The sequence below is a fragment of the Hordeum vulgare genome, chromosome 3H, assembly GCF_904849725.1.
Source record: "Hordeum vulgare subsp. vulgare chromosome 3H, MorexV3_pseudomolecules_assembly, whole genome shotgun sequence".
Classification (NCBI taxonomy): domain Eukaryota; kingdom Viridiplantae; phylum Streptophyta; class Magnoliopsida; order Poales; family Poaceae; genus Hordeum; species Hordeum vulgare.
In genome coordinates this window covers 621098680-621125346 of record NC_058520.1, presented here as the reverse complement: position 1 = coordinate 621125346, position 26667 = coordinate 621098680, and the positions used below count along the sequence as shown (strand labels likewise).

The 26667-nt window shown below is 45.6% G+C and overlaps 2 pseudogenes; one reads left to right on the top strand and one right to left on the bottom strand.

The window, feature by feature from the left end:
- Window positions 1–21695: 21695 nt before the first annotated feature.
- LOC123442322 lies at window positions 21696–22187 on the bottom strand (annotated as a pseudogene).
- A 1139-nt stretch (window positions 22188–23326) lies between these two features.
- LOC123442321 lies at window positions 23327–24575 on the top strand (annotated as a pseudogene).
- The last annotated feature ends 2092 nt before the right edge of the window (window positions 24576–26667 follow it).

Genomic DNA, 26667 nt, shown 5'->3' with positions numbered 1-26667 from the left:
TCCCCATAACCGGACCCGAGGGTTCCCGAAACTTTTGGATCGCAGCGGGACCCAAAATCAGTGAGTAATACCATACGAAACTAGTCAAAATAGGCCAAAACTGCGTGTTCTGACGAGTTTCATGTAAGCGGACATCGGGGTTCCCGAAACGTTCGGATCGCAGCGGGACCCGAAATTAGTGAGTAATAGCATAGAAAACTGGCTGGAGTACGCCAAAATTGCGAGTTTTGACGAGTTCCCCGTAACCGGACACTGGGGTTCCCGAAACGTTCGGATCGCACCGGAAACCAAAATGAGTGACTAATAGCATACAAAACTGGCCAGGATAGGCCAAAACTGCGTGTTTTGACGAGTTCAACGTAACCGGACCCCGGGGTTCCTGAAACATTCGGATCGGAGCAGGACCCTAAATCAGTGAGTGATATTAGACAGAACTGGTCACAATAGGCCAAAACTGCGATTTTTTACAAGTTCCCCGTAACCGGACCTCGGGGTTCCCGAAACGTTCGGATCACAACCGGACACGAAATGAGTAACTAATAGCATACAAAACTGGCCGGAATAGGCCTAAACTACGAGTTCTCACGAGTTCCACGTAACCGAACACTAGGTTCCCGAAACATTCGGATCACATCGGGACCCAAAATCAATGACTAATAGCATTGAAAATTGGTCGTAATAGGCCAAAACTGCGAGTTTTGACGAGTTCTCCATAACCGGACCCCGGGGTTCCCAAAATGTTTGGATCGCGGGAGGACCCAAAATGAGTGAATAACAGCATAAAAATGTGGCTAGAATAGGCTAAAACTTCGAGTTTTGATGAGTTCCACGTAACCGGACCCCGGGGTTCCACAAAAATTTGGATCGCAGCGGGAACCAAAATCAGTGAGTAATAGTTTACAAAGCATGCCAAAATAGGCCAAAATCGCGATTTTTGACGAGTTCCCCGTAACAGGACCCGAGGGTTCCCGAAACTTTCGGATCGCAGCGGGACCCAAAAATCAGTGAGTAATAGCATACAAAACTAGTCAGAATAGGCCAAAACTGCGTGTTTTGACGAGTTCCACGTAACCGGACATCGGGGTTCCCGAAACGTTCGGATCGCAGCGGGACCCGAAATCAGTGAGTAATAGCATAGAAAACTGGCCGGAATAGGCCAAAACTAAGAGTTTTGACGAGTTCCCCGTAACCGGACCCCGAGGTTCCCGAAACGTTCAGATCGCAGCGAAAACCAAAATAAGTGACTAATAGCATCCAAAACTGGCTAGGATAGGCCAAAACTGCGTGTTTTGACGAGTTCAACGTAACCGGACCCCGGGTTCCTAAAACATTCGGTTCGGCGCGGGACCCAAAATCAGTGAGTGATATTATATAGAACTGCTCACAATAGGCCAAAACTGCGATTTTTTACGAGTTCCCCGTACCGGACCCCGGGGTTCCCAAAATGTTCGGATCGCGGGAGGACCCAAAATGAGTGACTAACATCATAAAAACGTGGCCAGAATAGGCTAAAACTTTGAGTTTTGACGAGTTCCCCGTAACCGGACCCCGGGGTTCCCGAAACGTTTGGATCGCAGCGGGGACCAAAATCAGTGAATAATAGCTTACAAAACATGCCAGAATAGGCCAAAATCGCGATTTCTGACGAGTTCCCCGTAATCGGACCCCAGCGTTCGTGAAACTTTCAGATCGCATCGGGACCCAAAATCAGTGAGTAATAGCATACAAAACTAGTCAGAATAGGCCAAAACTGCGTGTTTTGACGAGTTTCATGTAACCGGACATCAGGGTTCCCGAAACGTTCGGATCGCAGCGGGACCGAAATGAGTGAGTAATAGCATAGAAAACTGGCCGGAATAGGCCAAAACTGGGAGTTTTGACGAGTTCCCCGTAACCGAACCCCGAGGTTCCCAAAACGTTCGGATCGCACCGGAAACGAAAATGAGTGACTAATAGCATACAAAACTGGTCAGGATAGGCCAAAATTAGGTGTTTTGACGAGTTCAACGTAACCGGATCACGAGGTTCCTGAAAAATTCGGATCGGAGCGGGACCCAAAATCAGTGAGTAATATTACACAGAACTGGTCACAATAGGCCAAAACTGTGACTTTTGACGTGTTCCCCGTAAAGGGACCCCGGGGTTCCTGGAACGTTCGGATCACAACGGGACACAAAATGAGATACTAATAGCATACAAAACTGGCCGGAATAGGCCGAAACTACGAGTTTTCACGAGTTCCACGTAACCGGACCCGACGGTTCCCGAAACATTCGGATCCCATCGGGACCCAAAATCAGTGACTAATAGCATAGAAAATTGGTCGTAATAAGCCAAAACTGCGAGTTCTGACGAGTTCTCCTTAACCGGACCCCGGGGTTCCCAAAACATTCGGATCGCGGGAGGACCCAAAATGATTGACTAACAACATAAAAACGTGGCCAAAATAGGCTAAAACTTCGAGTTTTGATGAGTTCTCTGTAACCGGACCCCGGGGTTCCCAAAATGTTCGGATCGCGGGAGGACCCATAATGAGTGACTAACAACATAAAAACATGGCCAAAATAGGCTAAAACTTCGAGTTTTGACGAGTTCCCCGTAACCGGACGCCATGGTTCCCGAAACGTTTGGATCGCAGCGGGAACCAAAATCAGTGACTAATAGCTTACAAAACATGCCAGAATAGGCCAAAATCGCGATTTTTGACGAGTTCCCCGTAACCGGACCCCGGGGTTCCCGAAACATTCGGATCGCAGCGGGACCCAAAATCAGTGAGTAATAGCATACAGAACTAGCCAAAATAGGCCAAAACTGCGTGTTTTGACAAGTTTCATGTAACCGGACATCGGGGTCCCGAAACGTTCGGATCGCAGCGGGACCCGAAATTAGTGAGTAATAGCATAGAAAACTGGCCGGAGTAGGCCATAATTGCGAGTTTTGACGAGTTCCCCGTAAAAGGACACCGGGTTTCCCGAAACGTTAGGATCGCAGCGAAAACCAAAATGAGTGACTAATAGCATACAAAACTGGCCAGGATAGGCCAAAACTGCATGTTTTGACGAGTTCCACGTAACCGGACCCCGGGGTTCCTGAAACATTCAGATCGGAGCGGGACCCAAAATCAGTGAGTAATATTATAAAGAACTAGTCACAATAGGCCAAAATTGTGATTTTTTACGAGTTCCCAGTAACCGGACCCCGGGGTTCCCGAAACGTTCGGATCACAACGGAACACAAAATGAGTAACTAATACATACAAAACTGGCCGGAATAGGCCTAAACTACGAGTTTGACGAGTTCCACGTAACCAGACACTAGGTTCGTGAAACATTCGGATCACATCGGGACCCAAAATCAGTGACTAATAGCATAGAAAATTGGTCGTAATAGACCAAAACTGCGAGTTTTGACGAGTTCTCCATAACCGGACCCCGGGGATCCCAAAACGTTTGGATCGCGGGAGGACCCAAAATGAGTGAATAACAGCTTAAAAACGTGGCCAGAATAGGCTAAAACTTCGAGTTTTCACGACTTCCCCGTAACCGGACCCCGGGGTTCCCGAAACGTTTGGATCGCAGCGGGAACCAAAATCAGTGAGTTATGGCTTACAAAACATGCCAGAATAGGCCGAAATCGCGATTTTTGACGAGTTCCCCATAACCGGACCCGAGGGTTCCCGAAACTTTCGGATCGCAGCGGGACCCAAAATTAGTGAGTAATAGCATAGAAAACTGGCTGGAGTAGGCCAAAATTGTGAGTTTTGACGAGTTCCCCGTAACCGGACCCCGAGGTTCCCGAAACGTTCGGATCGCAGTGGAAACCAAAATGAGTGACTAATAGCATACAAAACTGGCCAGGATAGGCCAAAACTGCGTGTTTTGACGAGTTCAACGTAACCGGACCCCGGGTTCCTAAAACATTCGGTTCGGCGCGGGACCCAAAATCAGTGAGTGATATTATACAGAACTAGTCACAATAGGCCAAAACTGTGATTTTTTACAAGTTCCCCGTAACCGGACCCCGGGGTTCCCAAAACGTTCGGATCGCGGGAGGACCCAAAATGAGTGACTAACATCATAAAAACGTGGCCAGAATAGGCTAAAACTTCGAGTTTTGACGAGTTCCCCGTAACCGGACCCCGGGGTTCCCAAAACGTTTGGATAGCAGCGGGGACCAAAATCAGTGACTAATAGCTTACAAAACATGCCAAAATAGGCCAAAATCGTGAGTTTTGACGAGTTCCCCGTAACCGGACCCCGGGGTTCCTGAAACTTTCGGATCGCAGCGGAAACCAAAATCAGTGAGTAATAGCATACAAAACTAGTGAGAATAGGCCAAAACTGCGTGTTTTGACGAGTTTCATGTAACCGGACATCAGGGTTCCCGAAACGTTCGGATCGAAGCGGGACCGAAATCAGTGAGTAAGAGCATAGAAAACTGGCCGGAATAGGCCAAAACTGCGAGTTTTGGACGAGTTCCCCGTAACCGAACCCCGAGGTTCCCAAAACGTTTGGATCGCAGCGGAAACAAAAATGAGTGACTAATAGCATACAAAACTGGTCAGGATAGGCCAAAACTACGTGTTTTGACGAGTTCCACGTAATCGGACCACGAGGTTCCTGAAAAATTCGGATCGGAGCGGGACCCAAAGTCAGTGAGTAATATTACACAGAACTGGTCACAATAGGCCAAAACTGCGATTTTTTACGAGTTCCCCATAAAAGGACCCCGGGGTTCCAGAAACGTTCGAATCACAACGGGACACAAAATGAGTGACTAATAGCATACAAAACTGGCCGGAATAGGCGGAAACTACAAGTTTTCACGAGTTCCACGTAACCGGACCCGAGGGTTCCCGAAACATTCGGATCACATCGGGACCCAAAATCAATGACTAATAGCATAGAAAATTGGTCGTAATAGGCCAAAACTGCGAGTTTTGACGAGTTCTCCTTAACCGGACCCCGGGGTTCCCAAAACATTCGGATCGCGGGAGGACCCCAAATGAGTGACTAACAGCATAAAAACGTGGCCAGAATAGGCTAAAACTTCGAGTTTTGACGAGTTCTCCGTAACCGGACCCCGGGGTTCCCAAAATGTTCGGATCGCGGGAGGACCCATAATGAGTGACTAACAACATAAAAACGTGGCCAAAATAGGCTAATACTTCGAGTTTTGACGAGTTCCCCGTAACCGGACGCCGCGGTTCCCGAACGTTCGGATCGTAGCGGGAACCAAAATCAGTGACTAATAGCTTACAAAACATGCCAGAATAGGCCAAAATCGCGATTTTTTACGATTTCCCCGTAACCGGACCCCGGGGTTCCCGAAACTTTTGGATCGCAGCGGGACCCAAAATCAGTGAGTAATACCATACGAAACTAGTCAAAATAGGCCAAAACTGCGTGTTCTGACGAGTTTCATGTAAGCGGACATCGGGGTTCCCAAAACATTCGGATCGCAGCGGGACCCGAAATTAGTGAGTAATAGCATAGAAAACTGGCTGGAGTAGGCCAAAATTGCGAGTTTTGACGAGTTCCCCGTAACCGGACACCGGGGTTCCCGAAACGTTCGGATCGCACCGGAAACCAAAATGAGTGACTAATAGCATACAAAACTGACCAGGATAGGCCAAAACTGCATGTTTTGACGAGTTCCACGTAACCGGACCCCGGGGTTCCTGAAACATTCGGATCGGAGCAGGACCCTAAATCAGTGCGTAATATTAGACAGAACTCGTCACAATAAGCCAAAACTGCGATTTTTTACGAGTTCCCCGTAACCAGACCTCGGGGTTCCCGAAACGTTCGGATCACAACCGGACACGAAATGAGTAACTAATAGCATACAAAACTGGCCGGAATAGGCCTAAACTACGAGTTCTGACGAGTTCCACGTAACCGAACACTAGGTTCCCGAAACATTCGGATCACATCGGGACCCAAAATCAATGACTAATAGCATTGAAAATTGGTCGTAATAGGCCAAAACTGCGAGTTTTGACGAGTTCTCCATAACCGGACCCGGGGTTCCCAAAACGTTTGGATCGCGGGAGGACCCAAAATGAGTGAATAACAGCATAAAAACGTGGCTAGAATAGGCTAAAACTTCGAGTTTTGATGAGTTCCACGTAACCGGACCCCGGGGTTCCAGAAAAGATTGGATCGCAGCGGGAACCAAAATCAGTGAGTAATAGTTTACAAAGCATGCCAAAATAGGCCAAAATCGCGATTTTTGACGACTTCCCCGTAACAGGACCCGAGGGTTCCCGAAACTTTCGGATCGCAGCGGGACCCAAAAATCAGTGAGTAATAGCATACAAAACTAGTCAGAATAGGCCAAAACTGCGTGTTTTGACGAGTTCCACGTAACCGGACATCGGGGTTCCCGAAACGTTCGGATCGCAGCGGGACCCGAAATCAGTGAGTAATAGCATAGAAAACTGGCCGGAATAGGCCAAAACTAAGAGTTCTGACGAGTTCCCCGTAACCGGACCCCGAGGTTCCCGAAACGTTCAGATCGCAACGAAAACCAAAATAAGTGACTAATAGCATCCAAAACTGGCCAGGATAGGCCAAAACTGCGTGTTTTGACGAGTTCAACGTAACCGGACCCCGGGTTCCTAAAACATTCGGTTCGGCGCGGGACCAAAAATCAGTGAGTGATATTATATAGAACTGGTCACAATAGGCCAAAACTGCGATTTTTTACGAGTTCCCCGTAACCGGACCCCGGGGTTCCCAAAACGTTCGGATCGCGGGAGGACCCAAAATGAGTGACTAACATCATAAAAACGTGGCCAGAATAGGCTAAAACTTTGAGTTTTGACGAGTTCCCCGTAACCGGACCCCGGGGTTCCCGAAACGTTTGGATCGCAGTGGGGACCAAAATCAGTGGATAATAGCTTACAAAACATGCCAGAATAGGCCAAAATCGCGATTTCTGACGAGTTCCCCGTAATCGGACCCCAGGGTTCGTGAAACTTTCAGATCGCATCGGGACCCAAAATCAGTGAGTAATAGCATACAAAACTAGTCAGAATAGGCCAAAACTGCGTGTTTTGACGAGTTTCATGTAACCGGACATCAGGGTTCCCGAAACGTTCGGATCGCAGCGGGACCGAAATGAGTGAGTAATAGCATAGAAAACTGGCCGGAATAGGCCAAAACTGGGAGTTTTGACGAGTTCCCCGTAATCGAACCCCGAGGTTCCCAAAACGTTTGGATCGTAGCGGAAACCAAAATGAGTGACTAATAGCATACAAAACTGGTCAGGATAGGTCAAAATTACGTGTTTTGACGAGTTCAACGTAACCAGATCACGAGGTTCTTGAAAAATTCGGATCGGAGCGGGACCCAAAATCAGTGAGTAATATTACACAGAATTGGTCACCATAGGCCAAAACTACGATTTTTTACGTGTTCCCCGTAAAGGGACCCCGGGGTTCCCAGAACGTTCGGATCACAACGGGACACAAAATGAGTCACTAATAGCATACAAAACTGGCCGGAATAGGCCGAAACTACGAGTTTTCACGAGTTCCACGTAACCGGACCCGAGGGTTCCCGAAATATTCGGATCCCATCGGGACCCAAAATCAGTGACTAATAGCATAGAAAATTGGTCGTAATAGGCCAAAACTGCGAGTTCTGACGAGTTCTCCTTAACCGGACCCCGGAGTTCCCAAAAACATTCGGATCGCGGGAGGACCCAAAATGATTGACTAACAGCATAAAAACGTGGCCAAAATAGGCTAAAACTTCGAGTTTTGACGAGTTCTCCGTAACCGGACCCCGGGGTTCCCAAAATGTTCGGATCGCGGGAGGACCCATAATGAGTGACTAACAACATAAAAACATGGCCAAAATAGGCTAAAACTTCGAGTTTTGACGAGTTCCCCGTAACCGGACGCCACGGTTCCCGAAACGTTTGGATCGCAGCGGGAACCAAAATCAGTGACTAATACTTACAAAACATGCCAGAATAGGCCAAAATCGCGATTTTTGACGAGTTCCCCGTAACCGGACCCCGGGGTTCCCGAAACTTTCGGATCACAGCGGAAACAAAAATGAGTGACTAATAGCATACAAAACTGGTCAGGATAGGCCAAAACTACGTGTTTTGACGAGTTCCACGTAACCGGACATCGGGGTCCCGAAACGTTCGGATCGCAGCGGGACCCGAAATTAGTGAGTAATAGCATAGAAAACTGGCCGGAGTAGGCCAAAATTGCGAGTTTTGACGAGTTCCCCGTAAAAGGACACCGGGTTTCCCGAAACGTTAGGATCGCAGCGAAAACCAAAATGAGTGACTAATAGCATACAAAACTGGCCAGGATAGGCCAAAACTGCATGTTTTGACGAGTTCCACGTAACCGGACCCCGGGGTTCCTGAAACATTCAGATCGGAGCGGGACCCAAAATCAGTGAGTAATATTATAAAGAACTAGTCACAATAGGCCAAAACTGTGATTTTTTACGAGTTCCCCGTAACTGGACCCCGGGGTTCCCGAAACGTTCGGATCACAACGGAACACAAAATGAGTAACTAATACATACAAAACTGGCCGGAATAGGCCTAAACTACGAGTTTGACGAGTTCCCCGTAACCGGACACTAGGTTCCTGAAACATTCGGATCACATCGGGACCCAAAATCAGTGACTAATAGCATACAAAATTGGTCGTAATAGGCCAAAACTGCGAGTTTTGACGAGTTCTCCATAACCGGAACCCGGGGTTCCCAAAACGTTTGGATCGCGGGAGGTCCCAAAATGAGTGAATAACAGCTTAAAAACGTGGCCAGAATAGGCTAAAACTTCGAGTTTTGACGACTTCCCCGTAACCGGACCCCGGGGTTCCCGAAACGTTTGGATCGCAGCGGGAACCAAAATCAGTGAGTTATAGCTTACAAAACATGCCAGAATAGGCCGAAATCGCGATTTTTGACGAGTTCCCCATAACCGGACCCGAGGGTTCCCGAAACTTTCGGATCGCAGCGGGACCCAAAATCAGTGAGTAATACCATACGAAACTAGTCAAAATAGGCCAAAACTACGTGTTTTGATGAGTTTCATGTAAGCGGATATCGGGGTTCCCGAAACGTTCGGATCACAGCGGGACCCAAAATTAGTGAGTAATAGCATAGAAAACTGGCTGGAGTAGGCCAAAATTGTGAGTTTTGACGAGTTCCCCGTAACCGGACCCCGAGGTTCCCGAAACGTTCGGATCGCAGCGGAAACCAAAATGAGTGACTAATAGAATACAAAACTGGCCAGGATAGGCCAAAACTGCGTGTTTTGACGAGTTCAACGTAACCGGACCCCGGGTTCCTAAAACATTCGGTTCGGCGCGGGACCCAAAATCAGTGAGTGATATTATACAGAACTGGTCACAATAGGCCAAAACTGTGATTTTTTACAAGTTCCCCGTAACCGGACCCCGGGGTTCCCAAAACGTTCGGATCGCGGGAGGACCCAAAATGAGTGACTAACATCATAAAAACGTGGCCAGAATAGGCTAAAACTTCGAGTTTTGACGAGTTCATGGTAACCGGACCCCGGGGTTCCCAAAACGTTTGGATAGCAGCGGGGACCAAAATCAGTGACTAATAGCTTACAAAACATGCCAAAATAGGCCAATATCGTGAGTTTTGACGAGTTTCCCGTAACCGGACCCCGGGGTTCCTGAAACTTTCGGATCGCAGCGGAAACCAAAATCAGTGAGTAATAGCATACAAAACTAGTGAGAATAGGCCAAAACTGCGTGTTTTGACGAGTTTCATGTAACCGGACATCAGGGTTCCCGAAACGTTCGGATCGAAGCGGGACCGAAATCAGTGAGTAAGAGCATAGAAAACTGGCCGGAATAGGCCAAAACTGCGAGTTTTGGACGAGTTCCCCGTAACCGAACCCCGAGGTTCCCAAAACGTTTGGATCGCAGCGGAAACCAAAATGAGTGACTAATAGCATACAAAACTGGTCAGGATAGGCCAAAACTACGTGTTTTGACGAGTTCCACGTAATCGGACCACGAGGTTCCTGAAAAAATCGGATCGGAGCGGGACCCAAAGTCAGTGAGTAATATTACACAGAACTGGTCACAATAGGCCAAAACTGCGATTTTTTACGAGTTCCCCATAAAAGGACCCCGGTGTTCCAGAAACGTTCGAATCACAACGGGACACAAAATGAGTGACTAATAGCATACAAAACTGGCCGGAATAGGCGGAAACTACAAGTTTTCACGAGTTCCACGTAACCGGACCCAAGGGTTCCCGAAACATTCGGATCACATCGGGACCCAAAATCAATGACTAATAGCATAGAAAATTGGTCGTAATAGGCCAAAACTGCGAGTTTTGACGAATTCTCCTTAACCGGACCCCGGGGTTCCCAAAACATTCGGATCGCGGGAGGACCCAAAATGAGTGACTAACAGCATAAAAACGTGGCCAGAATAGGCTAAAACTTCGAGTTTTGACGAGTTCTCCGTAACCGGACCCCGGGGTTCCCAAAATGTTCGGATCGCGGGAGGACCCATAATGAGTGACTAACAACATAAAAACGTGGTCAAAATAGGCTAATACTTCGAGTTTTGACGAGTTCCCCGTAACTGGACGCCGCGGTTCCCGAACGTTTGGATCGTAGCGGGAACCAAAATCAGTGACTAATAGCTTACAAAACATGCCAGAAAAGGCCAAAATCGCGATTTTTAACGATTTCCCCGTAACCGGACCCCGGGGTTCCCGAAACTTTTGGATCGCAGCGGGACCCAAAATCAGTGAGTAATACCATACGAAACTAGTCAAAATAGGCCAAAACTGCGTGTTTTGACGAGTTTCATGTAAGCGGACATCGGGGTTCCCGAAACATTCGGATCGCAGCGGGACCCGAAATTAGTGAGTAATAGCATAGAAAACTGGCTGGAGTAGGCCAAAATTGCGAGTTTTGACGAGTTCCCCGTAACCGGACACCGGGGTTCCCGAAACGTTCGGATCGCACCGGAAACCAAAATGAGTGACTAATAACATACAAAACTGACCAGGATAGGCCAAAACTGCATGTTTTGACGAGTTCCACGTAACCGGACCCCGGGGTTCCTGAAACATTCGGATCGGAGCAGGACCCTAAATCAGTGAGTAATATTAGACAGAACTCGTCACAATAAGCCAAAACTGCGATTTTTTACGAGTTCCCCGTAACCAGACCTCGGGGTTCCCGAAACGTTCGGATCACAACCGGACACGAAATGAGTAACTAATAGCATACAAAACTGGCCGGAATAGGCCTAAACTACGAGTTCTGACGAGTTCCACGTAACCGAACACTAGATTCCCGAAACATTCGGATCACATCGGGACCCAAAATCAATGACTAATAGCATTGAAAATTGGTCGTAATAGGCCAAAACTGCGAGTTTTGACAAGTTCTCCATAACCGGACCCCGGGGTTCCCAAAACGTTTGGATCGCGGGAGGACCCAAAATGAGTGAATAACAGCATAAAAACGTGGCTAGAATAGGCTAAAACTTCGAGTTTTGATGAGTTCCACGTAACCGGACCCCGGGGTTCCAGAAAAGTTTGGATCGCAGCGGGAACCAAAATCAGTGAGTAATAGTTTACAAAGCATGCCAAAATAGGCCAAAATCGCGATTTTTGACGAGTTCCCCGTAACAGGACCCGAGGGTTCCCGAAACTTTCGGATCGCAGCGGGACCCAAAAATCAGTGAGTAATAGCATACAAAACTAGTCAGAATAGGCCAAAACTGCGTGTTTTGACGAGTTCCACGTAACCGGACATCGGGGTTCCCGAAACGTTCGGATCGCAGCGGGACCCGAAATCAGTGAGTAATAGCATAGAAAACTGGCCGGAATAGGCCAAAACTAAGAGTTTTGACGAGTTCCCGGTAACCGGACCCCGAGGTTCCCGAAACATTCAGATCGCAGCGAAAACCAAAATAAGTGACTAAGAGCATCCAAAACTGGCTAGGATAGGCCAAAACTGCGTGTTTTGACGAGTTCAACGTAACCGGACCCCGGGTTCCTAAAACATTCGGTTCGGCGCGGGACCCAAAATCAGTGAGTGATATTATATAGAACTGCTCACAATAGGCCAAAACTGCGATTTTTTACGAGTTCCCCGTAACCGGACCCCAGGGTTCCCAAAACGTTCGGATCGCGGGAGGACCCAAAATGAGTGACTAACATCATAAAAACGTGGCCAGAATAGGCTAAAACTTTGAGTTTTGACGAGTTCCCCGTAACCGGACCCCGGGGTTCCCGAAACGTTTGGATCGCAGCGGGGACCAAAATCAGTGGATAATAGCTTACAAAACATGCCAGAATAGGCCAAAATCGCGATTTCTGACGAGTTCCCCGTAATCGGACCCCAGCGTTCGTGAAACTTTTAGATCGCATCGGGACCCAAAATCAGTGAGTAATAGCATACAAAACTAGTCAGAATAGGCCAAAACTGCGTGTTTTGACGAGTTTCATGTAACCGGACATCAGGGTTCCCGAAACGTTCGGATCGCAGCGGGACCGAAATGAGTGAGTAATAGCATAGAAAACTGGCCGGAATAGGCCAAAACTGGGAGTTTTTACGAGTTCCCCGTAACCGAACCCCGAGGTTCCCAAAACGTTCGGATCGCAGCGGAAACGAAAATGAGTGACTAATAGCATACAAAACTGGTCAGGATAGGCCAAAATTAGGTGTTTTGACGAGTTCAACGTAACCGGATCACGTGGTTCCTGAAAAATTCGGATCGGAGCGGGACCCAAAATCAGTGAGTAATATTACACAGAACTGGTCACAATAGGCCAAAACTGCGACTTTTTACGTGTTCCCCGTAAAGGGACCCCGGGGTTCCTGGAACGTTCGGATCACAACGGGACACAAAATGAGACACTAATAGCATACAAAACTGGCCGGAATAGGCCGAAACTACGAGTTTTCACGAGTTCCACGTAACCGGACGCGACGGTTCCCGAAACATTCGGATCCTATCGGGACCCAAAATCAGTGACTAATAGCATAGAAAATTTGGTCGTAATAGGCCAAAACTGCGAGTTCTGACGAGTTCTCCTTAACCGGACCCCGGGGTTCCCAAAACATTCGGATCGCGGGAGGACCCAAAATGATTGACTAACAACATAAAAATGTCTCCAAAATAGGCTAAAACTTCGAGTTTTGATGAGTTCTCTGTAACCGGACCCCGGGGTTCCCAAAATGTTCGGATCGCGGGAGGACCCATAATGAGTGACTAACAGCATAAAAACATGGCCAAAATAGGCTAAAACTTCGAGTTTTGACGAGTTCCCCGTAACCGGACGCCATGGTTCCCGAAACGTTTGGATCGCAGCGGGAACCAAAATCAGTGACTAATAGCTTACAAAACATGCCAGAATAGGCCAAAATCGCGATTTTTGACGAGTTCCCCGTAACCGGACCCCGGGGTTCCCGAAACTTTCGGATCGCAGCGGGACCCAAAATCAGTGAGTAATAGCATACAGAACTAGTCAAAATAGGCCAAAACTGCGTGTTTTGACAAGTTTCATGTAACCGGACATCGGGGTCCCGAAACGTTCGGATCGCAGCGGGACCCGAAATTAGTGAGTAATAGCATAGAAAACTGGCCGGAGTAGGCCAAAATTTGCGAGTTTTGACGAGTTCCCCGTAAAAGGACACCAGGTTTCCCGAAACGTTAGGATCGCAGCGAAAACCAAAATGAGTGACTAATAGCATACAAAACTGGCCAGGATAGGCCAAAACTGCATGTTTTGACGAGTTCCACGTAACCGGACCCCGGGGTTCCTGAAACATTCAGATCGGAGCGGGACCCAAAATCAGTGAGTAATATTATAAAGAACTAGTCACAATAGGCCAAAATTGTGATTTTTTACGAGTTCCCCGTAACCGGACCCCGAGGTTCCCGAAACGTTCGGATCACAACGGAACACAAAATGAGTAACTAATACATACAAAACTGGCCGGAATAGGCCTAAACTACGAGTTTGACGAGTTCCACGTAACCAGACACTAGGTTCGTGAAACATTCGGATCACATCGGGACCCAAAATCAGTGACTAATAGCATAGAAAATTGGTCGTAATAGACCAAAACTGCGAGTTTTGACGAGTTCTCCATAACCGGACCCCGGGGATCCCAAAACGTTTGGATCGCGGGAGGACCCAAAATGAGTGAATAACAGCTTAAAAACGTGGCCAGAATAGGCTAAAACTTCGAGTTTTGACGACTTCCCCGTAACCGGACCCCGGGGTTCCCGAAACGTTTGGATCGCAGCGGGAACCAAAATCAGTGAGTTATAGCTTACAAAACACGCCAGAATAGGCCGAAATCGCGATTTTTGACGAGTTCCCCATAACCGGACCCGAGGGTTCCCGAAACTTTCGGATCGCAGCGGGACCCAAAATCAGTGAGTAATACCATACGAAACTAGTCAAAATAGGCCAAAACTACGTGTTTTGATGAGTTTCATGTAAGCGGATATCGGGGTTCCCGAAACGTTCGGATCGCAGCGGGACCCAAAATTAGTGAGTAATAGCATAGAAAACTGGCTGGAGTAGGCCAAAATTGTGAGTTTTGACGAGTTCCCCGTAACCGGACCCCGAGGTTCCCGAAACGTTCGGATCGCAGCGGAAACCAAAATGAGTGACTAATAGAATACAAAACTGGCCAGGATAGGCCAAAACTGCGTGTTTTGACGAGTTCAACGTAACCGGACCCCGGGTTCCTAAAACATTCGGTTCGGCGCGGGACCCAAAATCAGTGAGTGATATTATACAGAACTGGTCACAATAGGCCAAAACTGTGATTTTTTACAAGTTCCCCGTAACCGGACCCCGGGGTTCCCAAAACATTCGGATCGCGGGAGGACCCAAAATGAGTGACTAACATCATAAAAACGTGGCCAGAATAGGCTAAAACTTCGAGTTTTGACGAGTTCATGGTAACCGGACCCCGGGGTTCCCAAAACGTTTGGATCACATCGGGACCCAAAATCAATGACTAATAGCATTGAAAATTGGTCGTAATAGGCCAAAACTGCGAGTTTTGACGAGTTCTCCATAACCGGACCCCGGGGTTCCCAAAACGTTTGGATCGCGGGAGGACCCAAAATGAGTGAATAACAGCATAAAAACGTGGCTAGAATAGGCTAAAACTTCGAGTTTTGATGAGTTCCACGTAACCGGACCCCGGGGTTCCAGAAAAGATTGGATCGCAGCGGGAACCAAAATCAGTGAGTAATAGTTTACAAAGCATGCCAAAATAGGCCAAAATCGCGATTTTTGACGAGTTCCCCGTAACAGGACCCGAGGGTTCCCGAAACTTTCGGATCGCAGCGGGACCCAAAAATCAGTGAGTAATAGCATACAAAACTAGTCAGAATAGGCCAAAACTGCGTGTTTTGACGAGTTCCACGTAACCGGACATCGGGGTTCCCGAAACGTTCGGATCGCAGCGGGACCCGAAACCAGTGAGTAATAGCATAGAAAACTGGCCGGAATAGGCCAAAACTAAGAGTTTTGACGAGTTCCCCGTAACCGGACCCCGAGGTTCCCGAAACGTTCAGATCGCAGCGAAAACCAAAATAAGTGACTAATAGCATCCAAAACTGGCCAGGATAGGCCAAAACTGCGTGTTTTGACGAGTTCAACGTAACCGGACCCCGGGTTCCTAAAACATTCGGTTCGGCGCGGGACCCAAAATCAGTGAGTGATATTATATAGAACTGGTCACAATAGGCCAAAACTGCGAGTTTTGACGAGTTCTCCATAACCGGACACCGGGGTTCCCAAAACGTTTGGATCGCGGGAGGACCCAAAATGAGTGAATAACAGCTTAAAAACGTGGCCAGAATAGGCTAAAACTTCGAGTTTTGACGACTTCCCCGTAACCGGACCCCGGGGTTCCCGAAATGTTTGGATCGCAGCGGGAACCAAAATCAGTGAGTTATAGCTTACAAAACATGCTATAATAGCCAAAATCGCGATTTTTTACGAGTTCCCCGTAACCGGACCCGAGGGTTCCCAAAACTTTCGGATCGTAGCGGGACCCAAAAATCAGTGAGTAATAGCATACAAAACTAGTCAGAATAGGCCAAAACTGCGTGTTTTGACGAGTTCCACGTAACCACACATCGGGATTCCCGAAATGTTCGGATCGCAGCGGGACCCGAAATCAGTGAGTAATAGCATAGAAAACTAGCCGGAATAGGCCAAAACTGCGAGTTTTGACGAGTTCCCTGTAACCGGACCCCGAGGTTCCCGAAACGTTCGGATCGGAGCGGAAACCAAAATAAGTGACTAATAGCATACAAAACTGGCCAGGATAGGCCAAAACTGCGTGTTTTGACGAGTTCCACGTAACCGGACCCCGGGGTTCCTGAAACATTCGGTTCGATGCGGGACCCAAAATCAGTGAGTGATATTATACAGAACTCGTCACAATATGCCAAAACTGTGATTTTTTACGGGTTCCCCGTACCCGGACCCCGGGGTTCCCGAAACGTTCGTATCACAACGAGACACAAAATGAGTGACTAATAGCATACAAAACTAGCCGAAATAGGCCGAAACTACGAGTTTTCATGAGTTCCACGTAACCGGACACTAGGGTTCCCGAAACATTCGGATCACATCGGAACCCAAAATCAGTGACTAATAGCATAGAAAATTGGTCGTAATAGGCCAAAACTACGAGTTTTGTTGAGTTCTCCGTAACCGGACCCCAGGGTTCCCGAAACGTTCGGATCGCGGGAGGACCCAAAATGAGTGACTAACAGCAACGTGGCCAGAATAGGCTAAAACTTCGAGTTTTGACGAGTTCCCCGTAACCGGACCCCGGGGTTTCCGAAACGTTTGGATCGCAGCGGGAACCAAAATTAGTGAGTAATAACCTACAAAACATGCCAGAATAGGCCAAAATCGTGATTTTTTACAAGTTCCCCGTAACCGGACCCCAGGGTTCCCGAAACTTTCGGATCGCAACGGGACCCAAAATCATTGAGTAATAGCATGCAAAACTAGTCAGAATATGCCAAAACGAGTCTCGGGTCTAAGCCTACGCTTGCGGCCCTCCATGGTTATGATTTTGCTCTGCCTTCTTCCCGCCCTCGAGCAAAGAAACCGTCGGTACCGTATAATTCCTGAACCATCTTTCACTCGTTTCACCTTCTGTTTTCTGATGCTTAGCCCATGCTCTTTGGCGTGATTGTTGTAGAATATGTATGCATCCCCTTGCGATCGAAATGGCATAGCGATGATCTTCCAATATGTCTCCAATATCTGCTGCTGCCTTTGAGCCTCCTCAATATCCATATCTGCCTCATCGTGATCACCGCTAGTACCATCTAACTCCTCCTATAAAATTACATATGAAACTATGTCAACTACTGTCATTTATCTCATACTATTTTGCGATGTACAACATGTATGAACGAACTTGGCTCAAATTATCTGAGAATGATTTTTGAAAACTATTTTTCACATTGTCAACATCGACATCTTCCTGCAAATTAATAAAGAAAGACAAATAGTTAGACATGTCATAAGTTGCTAATTCAGAAATGAAATCAGAATACACGCTACTTACATCTTCACTATTTGCACCATGTTCATTTTTATCAAAATCCTCCAAAGGTAAGATATCATATGATGAGCACGAATCGTTGTCGTTGTTGTCATTATCTTCGTTAATAATATCGATTTCAGTGTTAGTCGTTGTATGCTAAATCACTACCATTCATAGTGCTAGGTTTAGATGTCAAACCTTTGGCCGTGGTGTACACGTCGCTGATCTAGGATGACGGGGCCTCCAGGAAGGAGAGCTCCAGCTTGATTCTAGCCGATGGCGACACGAAATACGAGGAAGCCGCGGTTTTTTGGCCCGATCCGTGATGGGGGGCGACGGTGGTCGTCGCGGCGGGGGACGGCGACGGTCGGTCACGGCGGAGGCGGCACCGTTCACGTCCTCGGCGTCGTGCGAGGGCGGTGAGATGCGACGAACGTAGAATACGAGGAAGCCGTGGGTTTTTTGGCCGGATCCATGACGGGGGACGACGGCGGTTGTTCGCAATTAGGGGACGACGAAGGTTGGTCGCGGCGGGGGCGGCGCCATTCACGTCTGCGGCGTCGGACGAGGACGGTCAGATGCGACGACGCTGTTCCACACCTCCGGCAGCCATCGGCCAGTTCAAGAAAATTGATCAGGAGGAGCGTGATCGCTGGGCGGGTGTGAAAATCGTGCACCTTCCTGTCCTGTTTTTTCACGTTCGCGCGCGGGCGTGAAGATCATGCAGCGAAAAAAAAATCATGTGACGGGTATACTTACAGCGGACTACGTGGTGGGTATAAATTTCTTCCGTCTAACAATTCTGTCCTTGTACGTTTCTTATTGGGGTCTACGGAAACGGATCTCTTAATATTATTGGATTAAGATGTTTCGTTTGTAGTAACATGTATTGTTATCTATATAGATTTTTGAAAATGTAAATATTGCTTCAACTTGTGAATAAATTTAAAAGAAGAAACATCTTCTTGCATTTGTGTAAAAAATTTCTAAATCAAACGGTGATATGTGAACATAATGTGTTCATCATCATTGGAGATTATGTTTTTTTTTTCCGTGGCAACGCACCTTTCTCCGTTCCGATAGAGTTCTGCAAGCGTGTCGGAATGTGAGGACCCGTTCGACTACGTTGGTTCGCCGCCTTCTCGGAAGCATTCTTCTTCCAAACGGGATCTCAGGCAAGATGACCATTTTCCCACATACCATTACTATCATTGACATGCTAGTTTTATCGCTTCTATCGTTTATGTCTCGTTACCTACCACATGTTAAATATCAGTCTCTCAATTATGCCATGATAACCTGCAACCTGTTCGACCTAGCAAACCACTGATTGTCTATGATACCGTTTGCTTAACCCTGTGTTAGCGTTGCTAGTTGCAGTTGTTTTTCTTTCTCTTTTTTCAACTGTGTGTGTACTTTTTATATTTTATTTTAGGGAAAAGCCATACATGCATTTTTTCTTTTTTGAGGGGGCCGTGTACTTCTTTATTCCCGTGTGTTGTCATGGAATAAAAAACATAATCTTCAATGATGGTGATCACATTATGTTCACATATCATCGCTTGATTTAGAAATTTTGTGCACAAATGTAACAAAATGTTTCTTCTTTTAAATTTATTCACAAGTTGAAGCAATCTTTACATTTTCAAAAAAATTATATCATGGTTGTCAAAAATCTTGGTAACTCAAAGATTTATTCTGAATTTCAAGATTTTTTCTTAAAAAACATACAATAATAAACTGATCCATCCAACAGTTAATTCTTCAAAATTCACACATGTATATTGTCAGAAAGACTTAGAAGCATTAATGTTTAACTACATACATTAGAACTTTCGTGAACAATTTTATAAATATGGGAACAATTTTAAAATTGAGAACATTTTTTACAATTTACAAACATTTAGTAAAAATCGTGAAAAAATTTTAAATTTTGAACGGGTTTAAATATTTTCTTTTGAATTGACGACCAATTCAAGAAAAGACGAACATAATTTTTGATGTTGGAGGATTTTATTTTAAATTCACAAACATTTTTTGAAATGCATGAAGTTTTTTTGAATAAACAAACATTTTTATAAATCAGTAATATATTTATTAAATTCATGGACATTGTTTTGGAATTTGCAAAAAAATATAAAAATCCGGCGCTTTTTTTGAAACCTATTTTTAATTCAAAATAAAAAAAATTCAGCATTTTAATTCAAAATTCCTATTTTTTAATATGCAAAAGTTTTTGTAATTCTAAATTATTTAAATTATAAATAAACAAAAATGGAACGGAAATTTTAAATAAAAAAAGAAACTATCAAAACAGGCATTAGCTATTTTTAAAATTTTAGGACATTTTTTAAATGCATTAACATATTTTGAATTAGAAATCCTTTTGTTAAATGCCTTTAATAATTTTTAATACATGGAATTGTATTTGAGATCATGGACTTTTCTTATTGTACAAACATTTTTCTAAAATTGCAAACATTTTATTGTATATGCGAGCATTTTTCACAAAACTCCGAACAGTTTTTGAAGTCACAAACATTTTAATTTTTTAAATATGTTGATTATAATTTTCAGATTATTAAAATATTAAAGATTATTTAAACTTTTCAATTATATAAAATAAAAAAATAAAACAAAACTGAAAATAAATAAATAAACGGAGCTAAAAGCAGGCGCCTGTGCATGGGCCGGCCCATATGGTGTGCTGGAAATTCTCCCAGCATGCAGAGCGTAATATAGGAGGTTTTTACATTGGCCGATCCAGTCTAAAAATTTTGGCTTTGTGAAACGTTTTTAATTACTTACCGGTGACATGGTGGATAATTAATGCAAACTTTAGGGGTAATTTTTAAGTATTTGCTTTATTATTATTAGGGAGAGAGGAGAGATGTACGTATATACATATAAGTAATGGTGGTGGCAAAGGGGATGCGGAAAAGTATACGCGCGCGGATGCGTCAACCGGTTTTGATACGTGGATGAAGAAAAGGATTGGTGTGTGGTTGGTTTTGATACGTGGTCTAATATGTCATCCATGCATGACTAGTCTTGTACTTCTGAGTCCTAGCTAGTTGAAAGAGGATGGAGACATGCATACATGTCTCCTTCATCCATGATGACATGCATGTTGCATACGGTACATATATGTTAAAAGGAATTCATCGATCTAGGAGTATGTTTTTGTTTCACACATGCGTGCATGTAAATAACAAACAATAAGTACCGTACGTAGAAGAGAAATAATATTGGATGCAGATGTTTTTTTCTATAGTAATTAAGTACTGTTTTAAAAAAAAGTAATTTGGTGGCAAAGATTTCAGCTAATCGATCGGAGGGACGTGCATGGGATTCATCGATGCAATCCAATCCAATCCATGGATGCAACCGCCCATCCATGAGTGAGTTTCCAATCAAATCAAATGGCCGGCCGGCCATCGCCTCGCCTCGCCTCGCCTAGGAATTGGCACGGCCGGCCGGCCGGACACAAACACAAACACAAAACACAAACACAAACACAGCTAGCTAGCTGGAATAATGGAACGGATACGCGCACGCACGCACGTATGCATCACACCCGGCCGGCCGGCCGGCCGGCGTCGTATCTCCAGCCCCAGCCAGCCATGGATCCGATCGATCATCACACCAATATATATATATATATACCTCTACATCAGCTACCTATCACACCGACCGAGGCCGAGCAATCTAGCCACCCCCATTCACATTCACGTTCACAGCAAGCAAGAAGAAGAGGAGGAGGAGTTAAGCAGCAGCTGCTAGCTAGGGAAAATGGCGGACAAGAACAAGAAAAAGACGGCGCAGCAGGAGCTGGAGGATCTCTACCTCAGCGTCCCCGACGGCTCCGTCGACCTCACCTTCCGAGACTTCGTCGTCGTCCCACCCCCACCACCCACCGCCTCCATAACACCCTGCAGCTTGGCCCCCATCCACGAGCAGCCGGACGAGGACGACACCAACACCAACACCCAGGCGGCGGAGGAGCACCGCAGCAACAAGGCGCTCCTCTCCAGGACCTCCACCAACATCTTCACCTACAAGGTCCAGTCATCCGCATCTTCCTCCGACGACGACAACCGACATCACGACGCCGCCGCAGCACCACAACCGACACCGGGCTTCCAGCTCTCCCCGTCACCGGCCCACGCCACCTGCAGAAGCAGCACGGTAGGACAGCTGCGACCTCCTCCCGCCAGCAGAAGCGGCCGACAGATGCGCCGGGCCGGCATCCCGCACTCCAACCTCTGCGCCACGTGCAGCCGGTACGTGCACGTCTTCCGCCACCGCTGCCTCGTCTGCGGCCGCGCATACTGCCGCCGCTGCGTGGGCGCCGGCATGGGTGACATGACTGAGGGACGCAAGTGCCTCGACTGCCTCGGCCGCAAGTACAGCCACCGCTACATCCACCGCGCCGGCCGGGGCGCCACCGCCGCCGCGGGGCTACTCTGCCTCTGCTGCTGCGCGCTCCACGCATGGGGCTCTTCTTCCTCCATCAGGGCACAGGAGCTGCTCTGGGCCGAGAAGGGCCCCGCGCCGCGCCGAAGGCCGTCCTCGTCTTCCTCCACGACCTCCATCTCCGCCTCCTACAGCACCGCAGCCGGCGGGGGATACTCGGCGTCCATGAGCATGACCATGATGAGCATCAACAGCGGCGCCGGCAACGCCAACGGCCACAACAGGAACAGCAGCAACGTCATCGTCGTCGCGCCGCCGCCTGCCTCCTTTTCCCGCGGCGCCAACCCGCATGCCTTCCCTCTCTAAAGAGAGTCCTCTCCTCTCCTCTCCTCCCTCGCTAGCTGCCGGCCGCCTTAATATATACTCTTCTCTCTCATGCTACTATATATTGTTTCTTTTCTTTTTTGAGGGGGTGATGCTACTATATATTATTCCATTTATTCTATCTTCTTTTTTGGCAACACAATTGATCCATTAATTCCAACGGTTTTGCTTGCATCATTTTCCAAAACATGCACGTGTTTTTTTAGCAGAATACAATCGAAGTCGCTCACATACATGAGCATACACTCACCCCTATGAACGCACACACGCACACGCTATCCCTATGAGCACCTTCGAGAGACTAAGCCGGCACATCATCTTGAGATTGACGAAGTCGCCACTCACGCCTTCGTTGTCGACGGGAATGTCTCCTTCCACTGAAAGCACTTCGCCGGAATACCTGAAATAAATCCAGGAAAATGCAAGCAGCAACGTTAAGTCTGGGACTTGAACTCTGGTGGGCAGGAGATACCACAGTCCTCCTAACCATCCAACCACGGGTTGGTTTGCCACATGCACGTGTTGTGCCATATACAGTATATATGTGGTAATAATAAAGCATGTAGTGCTTCTGTCGTCCGTCGTGGCTTTTTTGCGAAAAAGTCTCTTCGTTTTTGAGCATTTAAACCGCAGCCCCTAATTAAGTGAAAAAACGTTTCAGATTTGCAAGAAAGCCCCTGCATCGCATCTGTAAAATTTCCTCCATCCCCCACGAGCACGAGGGGCGAGGGGATGGGATCCGCCCCACCGCCGCTAGGGCCGCCCCGCGCCAGCCACTCGCCCGGAGCATCTGGCGGTGGAGGAGATCCTCACCGACGGGGGTCACCGCCGTCGAGGTGGGTCTCTCCCGGCCATGGGGTCGGCGAGGAAGGCCTCGGTGACGCCGAGGATGGGGTCCTTGGGCGTCGGCTCGACATGGTCGAGGAGCGACGCCATGGCCCGCGCCGGGAGCATGGGCGGGGCCCCGCGCCAGACGGATCGCGGAGGCCGCGCGGCGGTACAGCGCCATGGCGGATTGAGGGGTAGGCGGTGGGCTTCTTGGCCGATCGGTCGGTCGGTCACCACGCTTCCATCTCTGGCTAATAGTTGTAGCCTCTGCAGTTTAGATGTTCCGCAATCTTTGGGTTTTCTGCAATAATCTTTGGTAGATTCAGGGTTTCATTTTCATTACATAAGGAGAAGGGTGTGCTTTGGGGAAAATGGTGACATTGGATGTCTGAAATTTCTTTCATGCAAACATAAACAGTTTGCATAGGGCGTCCCGTTTGGGTCCATGGACTGCGCAGGCGATGTCCGGGGCAGAGCCTTCTGCTGGTGGCGACGATGCGAGTGAGATCATCGACGCGGTGGAAGTGGAACCTAGCAATCCTGGCGCTTCCTTCCTTGCAAAAGTGGCAGTTGCTATGGGTGTTGCGGTGACGGTCACCGCGATATCCATCTTCGTGAAGCAACCTTCCTTTGGTCCTTCTTTCAGCCTGCCACAGATTATTGATGCTTCCGCGCAGTCAGATACTGTCGGATGTACATTTTCTCAGTTCGGGAAGAAGGTCATAATTCCGGAATATACGCCAGGGTATGTGCATTTGACCACTTTTCCTGTCATCCTTTTGTTTCCTTGATGCTAAATGTTCTAATATTATTCTAGGAACAAATAGTAAAAATATTTATTGTTGAAACGTATTCATGAACCACTTTCAGTCTGTGAGGTGTAAGATCTATTGCTTCATGAACGGTGATTTAATTGAACACTACATATAGTCATATACAATGGTTGATGTATAGCAATAGCTATTGAGATGACTCTGTAACCTCCAAGCATCATTCCCTATTTATCACTGCAAAATTTAGTATTGCTTGTACGACTTACCTTTTTCCCCCTTGCAAGGTTTCAAGAACATTACATTTATCGTTGCAATTTTTTTCATTAAAACTTATTTAAGTATGTTGGATTTGCTAAATTTGTTTTCAGGTGGGTCTACTTCTAGTTGCTCATGGCTGCTAGATTTAGACTGTTTATTAGTGAAGAAGCTTTAAACGTTTGGGTCTGTCCTCTGTACTGGTACCTCAGACTGCTCTCCCAGATGGCACATTGTCTGCCATCGTTTCTGAATTGGCACTCGATATGTATGAGAAACGAATTTAGAAAGACCTGAAAGACCTGCAAATGAAAGGGCTTCTTATAATTCATTGGTGTCTACGCTCAGAGCAGCTCACAAGCAGGAGCTTAGCAAGTTGTGCAAAAGACAATTTAAAAAATATATATTTTTCTGAAAATATGTTGTACACAAAAATGCTATTACCCATCAAAAAACAAAACATTATTACCACTCAATAAAAATGATAATTATTATTAAAAAAGTAATCCAATTTTTATGTAAGCATTACATTATATTTTAAAACTTTAAAATAAACTCCTTCCATCCAAAAATAGATGTCTTACATTTAACATTATAATTGACATTTATTAAAATTAATGTCGCATAATGGCAAAACAAATAGGTTTTGTATTTTTTTCTAGCTCGGTGCAACGCACGGGCATTTGTACTAGTGTGGTAATAAAAAGGGTCTACTTCACCATCGGTGCTAGAACTTGTGTTTAATGCTAAAACTTGCGGCATATATTGAGCCGGTGTTACAACTTAACTTTAACATGTATATACGGCGTAACACGAGCTGCCTAGGCGTGTCAGTGTGCAGAGGCAGTTTATGTGGCCCTTTTTTGGGAAAATACTCGGAATTTTCTTTTTCTCACAAAAAACAAAACGAGCTGCCTAGGCGTGTCAGTTGTTGTTTTTTTTTTTTGGAAAAAACAAATCGCATGAGCCCCTGGAACGGGTGAATAATTTGTCCACTGTCGAGACCTGTCCGACACTCAACCAACGCAGCAGGCAAAATTCTTTGCTTTAAGTTTTTTTTAGCAATAATTCTTTGCTTTAAGTGGTTACCTGAACTATATATCTTGTAAATATTTAGCAGGCTCGAGTTTCTAAGGCCCATTCTGTACTGTTATGTTTTAGAAAACTTCTATAAATATTTGTGAATTGTAATAGTGTATTATTAATAAATTAAATTTCAAAATAAGGTGAAAACTTTTGTATACTACATATATTTTTTATTAAAATCATGAAATTTTATAAATTATATTAGAATTTATTTTCATATGTAAAAAATATGAAATTACTTTGATATTTTTGTTTAATACGTAAATTATTACGTTTTTAATTTATAATTTTATTATATGGATAATTTTTAATAATACGTAAATATTTATGGTACAATATTATTATACATATATATTATTTATAACATAATATTATAATTTCATATGTATTATAAAGCTTTAGGGAAAAAAAGCACTGCTGGGTGGAGTGGTACCCACGTGCAACTGATGACTACATGTCACAGGTTTGAATCCCAGCCAACTATTTTTACATTATATAATACTCTCTCCATCCCAAAATAAATGTCTTAAGCTTAGTACAACTTTGTATTAGACCTAGTGTAAAGTTGAGACAGTTATTTCGGGACGGAGGGAGTATATGTAACTTAAAGCATAAACTCTTTTATATACTACCGGAATGTTATGTACAAACTATGAACATTTTTTAACTTATATAAGCATTTATTTACAAATACAGAAAAACTATTTTTTTTCTTAAAGCATGAACATGTTTATATAATATATTACTATTTTTTAAAAAACTTTTAACAATTTTAAACTTATATAACAATTTATTGAATATTTTATTATTATATTTGACATGAAAGTTTGTAATTTATAATTTAATTATATGGATAAATGTGTACATTAACACATGATTTTTGTTATAATGTAATTTATTATATTTATACATATAATATTTTCAATACATTATTTTAATTCACATATAGTCTATATATTTCTAACAAAAACGGTGCAAATGGGCTACACGGACTGCAGCCCTCTTAATAATTAAGCTTTAAAGAATATACTCGCTTCGTTCCAAAATAAGTATCTCAACTTTGTAGTAATGTTAGTACAAAGTTATACTAAGATTGAAACACTTATTTTGAGACGAAGGGAGTATGTCTCTAGCTACATTGGACAATGGACATAAAACTATCCTGGTTCACGTGGTTAGCCGCGCACGCCTACCTATCGCAGTTCATTTGATTCCAACGTCATATGCGTCACTTTTTTATTGTTTATGGATTGAGATAGCTCTTTTGTGAGAAGAAAAATTATGAGGGTTTTTCCACAAAATAATAGGTCGCACGCACTGCCTCCCTCGTTTA